A 10,156-nucleotide genomic window follows, 5' to 3' on the forward strand; every position below is an offset into this window, starting at 1 on the left:
AGAGTATTAAGTTCATAAGAATAGAGTAACGCATTAAGTAAGATGACATGATGTAGCGGGATTAACTCAAGCAACATGATGAAAACTGAAGGAAATATGCCCTAGAGACAATAATAAAGTTGTTATTTATATTTCCTTATATTATGATAAATGTTTATTATTCATGCTAGAATTTTATTAACCGGAAACTTAGTACATGTGTGAACACATATACAAAACAGAGTGTCCCTAGTATGCCTCTACTTGACTAGCTCGTTAATCAAAGATGGTTAAGTTTCCTGACCATAGACATGTGTTGTCATTTGATGAACGGGATCACATCATTAGAGAATGATGTGATGGACAAGACCCATCCGTTAGCTTAGCATTATGATCATTTAGTTTTATTGCTATTGCTTTCTTCATGACTTATACATATTCCTATGACTATGAGATTATGCAACTCCCGAATACCAGAGGAACACCTTGTGTGCTATCAAACGTCACAAGGTAACTGGGTGATTATAAAGATGCTCTACAGGTGTCTCTGAATGTGTTTGTTGTGTTGGCTGAAGGAAATATGCCCTAGAGGCAATAATAAAGTAATTATTTATTTCCTTATATCATAAAAATGTTTATTATTCATACTAGAATTGTATTAACCGGAAACATAATACTTGTGTGAATACATAGACAAACAGAGTGTCACTAGTATGCCTCTACTTGACTAGCTCGTTGATCAAAGATGGTTATGTTTCCTAGCCATAGACATGAGTTGTCATTTGATTAACGGATCACATCATTAGGAGAATGATGTGATTGACTTGACCCATTCCGTTAGCTTAGCACTTGATCGTTTAGTATTCTGCTATTGCTTTCTTCGTGACTTATACATGTTCCTATGACTATGAGATTATGCAACTCCCGTTTACCGGAGGAACACTTTGTGTGCTACCAAACGTCACAACGTAACTGGGTGATTATAAAGGTGCTCTACAGGTGTCTCCAAAGGTACTTGTTGGGTTGGCGTATTTTGAGATTAGGATTTGTCACTCCGATTGTCGAAGAGGTATCTCTGGGCCCTCTCAGTAATGCACATCACTATAAGCCTTGCAAGCAATGTGACTAATGAGTTAGTTGCAGGATGATGTATTACGGAACGAGGAAAGAGACTTGCCGGTAACGAAATTGAACTAGGTATTGAGATACCGACCATGGAATCTCGGGCAAGTAACATACCGATGACAAAGGGAACAACGTATGTTGTTATGCGGTTTGACCGATAAAGATCTTCGTAGAATATGTAGGAGCCAATATGAGCATCCAGGTTCCGCTATTGGTTATTGACCGGAGACTTGTCTCGGTCATGTCTACATAGTTCTCGAACCCGTAGGGTCCGCACGCTTAAAGTTAGATGACGATCGGTATTATGAGTTTTGTGTTTTGATGCACCGAAGGTAGTTCGGAGTCCTGGATGTGATCACGGACATGACGAGGAGTCTCGAAATGGTCGAGACGTTAAGATTGATATATTGGAATGTTATATTCGGACACCGGATGAGTTCCGGGGGTTATCGGATATATATCGGAGAAACCGGGAGGTTACCGGAACCCCCCGGGGGTTATTGGGCCTCATGGGCCCAAGTGGTTGAAGAGGAGAGGCGGCCAGCTAGGGGCGCGCGGCTCCCTAGCCCAAACCGATTTGGACTTGGGGGCCGGCCCCCCTTTCCTTCTTCTTCTCCTCCCCTTCCTTCCCCTCTCCTACTTGGACTAGGAAAGAGGGGGGAATCCTACTTGGAGTAGGATTGCCCCCCTTGGGCGCGCCTCCTCCCCTTGGCCGGCCCTCTCCTCCTCCTCCCTTTATATACGGAGGAGGGAGGCACCCCATAGACACAACAATTGATCTCTTGATCTCTTAGCCATGTGCGGTGCCCCCTCCACCATATTCCACCTCGATCATATCGTAGCGGTGCTTAGGCGAAGCCCTGCGTCGGTAGCATCATCATCACCGTCACCACGCCATCGTGCTGACGACACTCTCCCTCAAAGCTCGGCTGGATCGGAGTTCGAGGGACGTCATCGAGCTGAACGTGTGCTGAACTCGGAGGTGCCGTACGTTCGGTACTTGGATCGGACGGATCGTGAAGACGTACGACTACATCAACCGTGTTGTGCTAATGCTTCTGCTTTCGGTCTACGAGGGTACGTGGACAACACTCTCCCCTCTCGTTGCTATGCATCACCATGATCCTGAGTGTGCGTAGGAATTTTTTTGAAATTACTACGTTGCCCAACAGTGGTATCAGAGCCGGGTTTTATGCGTAGATGTTATATGCACGAGTAGAACACAAGTGAGTTGTGGGCGATACAAGTCATACTGCTTACCAGCATGTCATACTTTGGTTCGGCGGTATTGTTGGATGAAGCGGCTCGGACCGACATTACTCGTACGCTTACGCGAGACTGGTTCTACCAATGTGATTTGCACACAGGTGGCAGGCGGGTGTCAGTTTCTCCAACTTTAGTTGAACCGAGTGTGGCTACGCCCGGTCCTTGAGAAGGTTAAAACATCACTAACTTGATGAACTATCGTTGTGGTTTTGATGCGTAGGTAAGAACGGTTCTTGCTCAGCCCGTAGCAGCCACGTAAAACTTGCAACAACAAAGTAAAGGACTTCTAACTTGTTTTTGCAGGGCATGTTGTGATGTGATATGGTCAAGACATGATGCTATATTTTATTGTATGAGATGATCATGTTTTGTAACCGAGTTATCGGCAACTGGCAGGAGCCATATGGTTGTCGCTTTATTGTATGCAATGCAATCGCCCTGTAATGCTTTACTTTATCACTAAGCGGTAGCGATAGTCGTAGAAGCATAAGTTGGCGAAACGACAACGATGCTACGATGGGGATCAAGGTGTCGCGCCGGTGAAGATGGTGATCATGACGGTGCTTCGGAGATGGATATCACAAGCACAAGATGATGATGGCCATATCATATCACTTATATTGATTGCATGTGATGTTTATCTTTTATGCATCTTATCTTGCTTTGATTGACGGTAGCATTATAAGATGATCTCTCACTAAATTTCAAGGTATAAGTGTTCTCCCTGAGTATGCACCGTTGCGAAAGTTCTTCGTGCTGAGACACCACGTGATGATCGGGTGTGATAGGCTCTACGTTCAAATACAACGGGTGCAAAACAGTTGCACACGCGGAATACTCAGGTTAAACATGACGAGCCTAGCATATGCAGATATGGCCTCGGAACACTGAGACCGAAAGGTCGAGCGTGAGTCATATAGTAGATATGATCAACATAGTGATGTTCACCATTGAAACTACTCCATCTCACGTGATGATCGGACATGGTTTAGTTGATTTGGATCACGTGATCACTTAGATGATTAGAGGGATGTCTATCTAAGTGGGAGTTCTTAAGTAATATGATTAATTGAACTTAAATTTATCATGAACTTAGTACCTGATAGTATTTTGCTTGTCTATGTTGATTGTAAATAGATGGCCGGTTCTGTTGTTCCGTTGAATTTTAATGCGTTCCTTGAGAAAGCAAAGTTGAAAGATGATGGTAGCAATTACACGGACTGGGTCCGTAACTTGAGGATTATCCTCATTGCTGCACAGAAGAATTACGTCCTGGAAGCACCGCTAGGTGCCAGACCTGCTGCAGGAGCAACACCAGATGTTATGAACGTCCGATAGTTCAGTGTGCCATGTTTTACGGCTTAGAACTGGGACTTCAACGACGTTTTGAATGTCATGGAGCATATGAGATGTTTCAGGAGTTGAAGTTAATATTTCAAGCAAATGCCCGGATTGAGAGATATGAAATCTCCAATAAGTTCTACAGCTCCAAGATGGAGGAGAATAGTTCTGTCAGTGAGCATATACTCAGAATGTCTGGGTATAACAATCACTTGATTCAACTGGGAGTTAATCTTCCGGATGATAGTGTCATTGACAGAATTCTTCAATCACTGCCACCAAGCTACAAGAGCTTCGTGATGAACTATAATATGCAAGGGATGGATAAGACAATTCCCGAGCTCTTCGCAATGCTAAAATCTGCGGAGGTAGAAATCAAGAAGGAGCATCAAGTGTTGATGGTCAACAAGACCACCAGTTTCAAGAAAAGGGCAAAGGGAAGAAGAAGGGGAACTTCAAAAAGAACAGCAAACAAGTTGCTGCTCAAGAGAAGAAACCCAAGTATGGACCTAAGCCTGAAACTGAGTGCTTCTACTGCAAGCACACTGGTCACCGGAAGCGGAACTGCCCCAAGTACTTGGCGGATAAGAAGGATGGCAAGGTGAACAAAGGTATATGTGATATACATGTTATTGATGTGTACCTTACTAATGCTCGCAGTAGCACCTTGGTATTTGATACTGGTTCTGTTGCTAATATTTGCAACTCGAAACAGGGACTACAGATTAAGTGAAGATTGGCTAAGGACAAGGTGACGATGCACGTGGGAAATGGTTCCAAAGTCGATGTGATCGCAGCCGGCACGCTACCTCTACATCTACCTTCAGGATAAGTTTTAGACCTAAATAATTGTTATTTGGTGCCAGCGTTGAGCATGAACATTATATCTGGATCTTGTTTGATGCGAGACGGTTATTCATTTAAATCTGAGAATAATGGTTGTTCTATTTATATGAGTAATGTCTTTTATGGTCATGCACCCTTGAAGAGTGGTCTATTTTTGTTAAATCTCGATAGTAGTGATACACATATTCATAATGTTGAAGCCAAAAGATGCAGAGTTGATAATGATAGTGCAACTTATTTGTGGCACTGCCGTTTGGGTCATATTGGTGTAAAGCGCATGAAGAAACTCCATACTGATGGACTTTTGGAATCACTTGGTACTTGCGAACCGTGCCTCATGGGCAAGATGACTAAAACGCCATTCTCCGGAACTATGGAGCGAGCAACTGATTTGTTGGAGATCATACATACTGATGTATGTGGTCCAATGAATGTTGAGGCTCGCGGCGGGTATCGTTATTTTCTCACCTTCACAGATGATATAAGCAGATATGGGTATATCTACTTAATGAAACATAAGTCTGAAACATTTGAAAAGTTCAAAGAATTTCAGAGTGAAGTGGAAAATCATCGTAACAAGAAAATAAAGTTTCTACGATCTAATCGTGGAGGAGAATATTTGAGTTACGAGTTTGGTCTACATTTGAAACAATGCGGAATAGTTTCACAACTCACGCCACCCAGAACACCACAGCGTAATGGTGTGTCCGAACGTCGTAATCGTACTTTACTAGATATGGTGCGATCTATGATGTCTCTTACTGATTTACCGCTATCGTTTTGGGGTTATGCTTTAGAGACGGCTGCATTCACATTAAATAGGGCACCATCGAAATCCGTTGAGACGATGCCTTATGAACTGTGGTTTGGCAAGAAACCAAAGTTGTCGTTTCTTAAAGTTTGGGGCTGCGATGCTTATGTGAAAAAGCTTCAACCTGATCAGCTCGAACCCAAATCGGAGAAATGTGTCTTCATAGGATACCCAAAGGAAACTGTTGGGTACACCTTCTATCACAGATCTGAAGGCAAGATTTTTGTTGCTAAATTTGGGTCCTTTCTAGAGAAGGAGTTTCTCTCGAAAGAAGTGAGTGGGAGGAAAGTAGAACTTGATGAGGTAACGGTACCTACTCCCTTATTGGAAAATAGTTCATCACAAAAACCGGTTCCTGTGACGTCTATACCAATTAGTGAGGAAGCTAATGATGATGATCATGAAACTTCATATCAAGTTGCTACTAAACCTCGTAGGTCAACCAGAGTAAGATCCGCACCTGAGTGGTACGTCAATCCTGTTCTGGAGGTTATGTTACTAGACCATGACGAACCTACGAACTATGAAGAAGCGATGGTGAGCCCAGATTCCGCAAAATGGCTAGATGCCATGAAATCTGAGATGGTATCCATGTATGAGAACAAAGTGTGGACTTTGGTTGACTTGCCCGATGATCGGCAAGCAATTGAGAATAAATGGATCTTCAAGAAGAAGACTGACGCTGACGGTAATGTTACTGTCTATAAAGCTTGACTTGTTGCGAAAGGTTTTTGACAAGTTCAAGGGATTGACTATGATGAGACTTTCTCACTCGTAGCGATGCTTAAGTCTGTCCGAATCATGTTAGCAATTGCCGCATTTTATGATTATGAAATTTGGCAAATGGATGTCAAAACTGCATTCCTGAATGGAATTCTGGAAGAAGAGTTGTATATGATGCAACCAGAAGGTTTTGCCGATCCAAAGGGAGCTAGCAAAGTGTGCAAGCTCCAGCGATCCATTTATGGACTGGTGCAAGCCTCTCGGAGTTGGAATAAACGTTTTGATAGTGTGATCAAAGCATATGGATTTTACAGACTTTTGGAGAAGCCTGTATTTACAAGAAAGTGAGTGGGAGCTCTGTAGCATTTCTGATATTATATGTGGATGACATATTGTTGATCGGAAATGATATAGAATTTCTGGATAGTATAAAGGGATATTTGAACAAGAGTTTTTCAATGAAGGACCTCGGTGAAGCTGCTTATATATTGGGCATCAAGATCTATAGAGATAGATCAAGATGCTTAATTGGACTTTCACAAAGGACATACCTTGATAAAATTTTGAAGAAGTTCAAAATGGATCAGGCAAAGAAAGGGTTTTTGCCTGTGTTGCAAGGTGTGAAGTTGAGTTAGACTCATTGCCCGACCACGACAAAAGATAGAGAGAAAATGAAAGATGTTCCCTATGCTTCAGCCATAGGCTCTATCATGTATGCAATGATGTGTACCAGACCTGATGTGTGCCTTGCTATAAGTTTAGCAGGGAGGTACCAAAGTAATCCAGGAGTGGATCACTGGATAGCGGTCAAGAACATCCTGAAATACCTGAAAAGGACTAAGGATATGTTTCTCTTTTATGGAGGTGACAAAGAGCTTGTCGTAAATAGTTACGTCGATGCAAGCTTTGACACTGATCCGGATGACTCTAAGTCGCAAACTGGATACGTATTTATATTGAACGGTGGAGCTGTCTGTTGGTGCAGTTCCAAGCAGAGCGTCGTGGCGGGATCTACGTGTGAAGCGGAGTACATAGCTGCTTCAGAAGCAGCAAATGAAGGAGTCTGGATGAAGGAGTTCATATCCGATCTAGGTGTAATACCTAGTGCATCGGGTCCAATGAAAATCTTTTGTGACAATACTGGTGCAATTGCCTTGGCAAAGGAATCCAGATTTCACAAGAGAACCAAGCACATCAAGAGACGCTTCAACTCCATCCGGGATCAAGTCCAGGTGGGAGACATAGAAATTTGCAAGATACATACGGATCTGAATGTTGCAGACCCATTGACTAAGCCTCTTCCACGAGCAAAACATGATCAGCACCAAGGCTCCATGGGTGTTAGAATCATTACTGTGTAATCTAGATTATTGACTCTAGTGCAAGTGGGAGACTGAAGGAAATATGCCCTATAGGCAATAATAAAGTTATTATTTATTTCCTTATATCATGATAAATGTTTATTATTCATGCTAGAATTGTATTAACCTGAAACATAATACTTGTGTGAATACATAGACAAACATAGTGTCACTAGTATGCCTGTACTTGACTAGCTCGTTGATCAAAGATGGTTATGTTTCCTAGCCATAGGCATGAGTTGTCATTTGATTAACGGGATCACATCATTAGGAGAGTGATGTGATTGACTTGACCCATTCCGTTAGCTTAGCACTTGATCGTTTAGTATTCTGCTATTGCTTTCTTCATGACTTATACATGTTCCTATGACTATGAGATTATGCAACTCCCGTCTACCGGAGGAACACTTTGTGTGCTACCAAACGTCACAACGTAACTGGGTGATTATAAAGGTGCTCTATAGGTGTCTCCAAAGGTACTTGTTGGGTTGGCGTATTTCGAGATTAGGATTTGTCACTCCGATTGTCGGAGAGGTATCTCTGGGCCCTCTCGGTAATTCACATCACTATAAGCCTTGCAAGCAATGTGACTAATGAGTTAGTTACGGGATGATGCATTATGGAACGAGTAAAGAGACTTGCCGATAACGAGATTGAACTAGGTATGATGATACTGACGATCGAATCTCGGGCAAGTAACATACCGATGACAAAGGGAATGACGTATGTTGTTATGCGGTTTGACCGATAAAGATCTTCATAGAATATGTAGGAGCCAATATGAGCATCCAGGTTTCGCTATTGGTTATTGACCGGAGATGTGTCTCGATCATGTCTACATAGTTCTCGAACCCGTAGGGTCCGCACGCTTAACATTCATTGACGATTTATATTATGGGTTGTGTGTTTTGGTGACCGAAGTTTGTTCGGAGTCCCGGATGAGATCACAGACATGACGAGGAGTCTCGAAATGGCCGAGAGGTAAAGATTCATATAATGGAAGGTTGTATTCGGACATCGGAATGGTTCTGAGTGATTCGGGTATTTTACCGGAGTACCGAGGGGTTACCGGAACCCCCCGGGGGAAATATTGGGCCTTAGTGGAGAGAGAGGAGGGCCGCAAGGGGTGGTCGCGCGCCCCCATGGCAGTCCGAATTGGACTAGTGGAGGGGGCGGCGCCCCCCTTTCCCTCTCCCTCTCCCTCTCCTTCCTTTTCCCTCCGGTGGAGAAAGGAAAAGGGGGAGGGGGATCCTACTTGGACTAGGAGTCCAAGTAGGACTCCCCCCATGGCGCGCCCCTCCTGGCTGCCGGCCTCCTCCTCCCCTCCTTTATATACGGGGGCGGGGGGCACCCCAAAGGCACATCATTTGTTCTCTTAGCCGTGTGCGGTGCCCCCCTCCACAGTTTACTCCTCCGGTCATAGCGTCGTAGTGCTTAGGCGAAGCCCTACGCGGATCACATCACCGACACCGTCACCATGCCGTCGTGCTGACTGAATTCTCCCTCGACCCTCTACTGGATCAAGAGTTCGAGGGACGTCATCGAGCTGAACGTGTGCTGAACACGGAGGTGCCATACGTTCGGTACTTGGATCGGTTGGATCGTGAAGACGTTTGACTACATCAACCGCGTTAACCTAACGTATCTGCTTTCGGCCTACGAGGGTACATGGGCACACTCTCCCCCTCTCATTGCTATGCATCTCCTAGATAGATCTTGCGTGATAGTAGGAATTTTTTTGAAATTGCATGCTACGTTCCCCATCAGTGGCATCCGAGCCAGGTCTATGCATAGATGATATGCACGAGTAGAACACAAAGAGTTGTGGGTGATAATAGTCGTACTGCTTACCACCAACGTCTTACTTTGATTCAGCGGTATGGTTCGATGAAGCGGCCCGGACCGACATTACATGACCGCGTTCATGAGACTGGTTCTACCGACGTGCTTTGCATAAAGGTGGCTGGCGGGTGTCTGTTTCTCCAACTTTAGTTGAATCGAGTTTGACTATGGCCGGTCCTTGTTGAAGGTTAAAACAGCACACTTGACGAGAAATCGTTGTGGTTTTGATGCGTAGGTAAGAACGGTTCTTGCTAGAAGCCTGTAGCAGCCACGTAAAACTTGCAACAACAAAGTAGAGGACGTCTAACTAGTTTTTGCAGGGCATGTTGTGATGTGATATGGTCAAGACATTGAAGGAAATATGCCCTAGAGGCAATAATAAAGTTGTTATTTTATATTTCCTTATATCACGATAAATATTTATTATTCATGCTAGAATTGTTTTAACCGGAAACTTGATACATGTGTGGATACATAGACAAAACACCGTGTCCCTAGTAAGCCTCTACTAGACTAGCTCGTTAATCAAAGATGGTTAAGTTTCCTAACCATATACATGTGTTGTCATTTGATGAACGGGATCACATCAATAGGAGAAAATGATGTGATGGACAAGACCCATCCATTAGCTTAGCATAATGATCGTTCAGTTTTATTGCTATAGCTTTCTTCATGTCATATACATATTCCTTTAACTATGAGATTATGCAACTCCTGGATACCAGAGGAATACCTTGTGTGCTATCAAACGTCACAACATAACTGGGTGATTACAAAGATGCTCTACAGGTATCTCCGAAGGTGTTTGTTGGGTTGGCATAGATCGAGACTAGGATTTGTCACTCTGAGTATCGGAGAGGTA

This window comes from Triticum aestivum, chromosome 4D (assembly GCF_018294505.1).
Source record: "Triticum aestivum cultivar Chinese Spring chromosome 4D, IWGSC CS RefSeq v2.1, whole genome shotgun sequence".
Taxonomy (NCBI): domain Eukaryota; kingdom Viridiplantae; phylum Streptophyta; class Magnoliopsida; order Poales; family Poaceae; genus Triticum; species Triticum aestivum.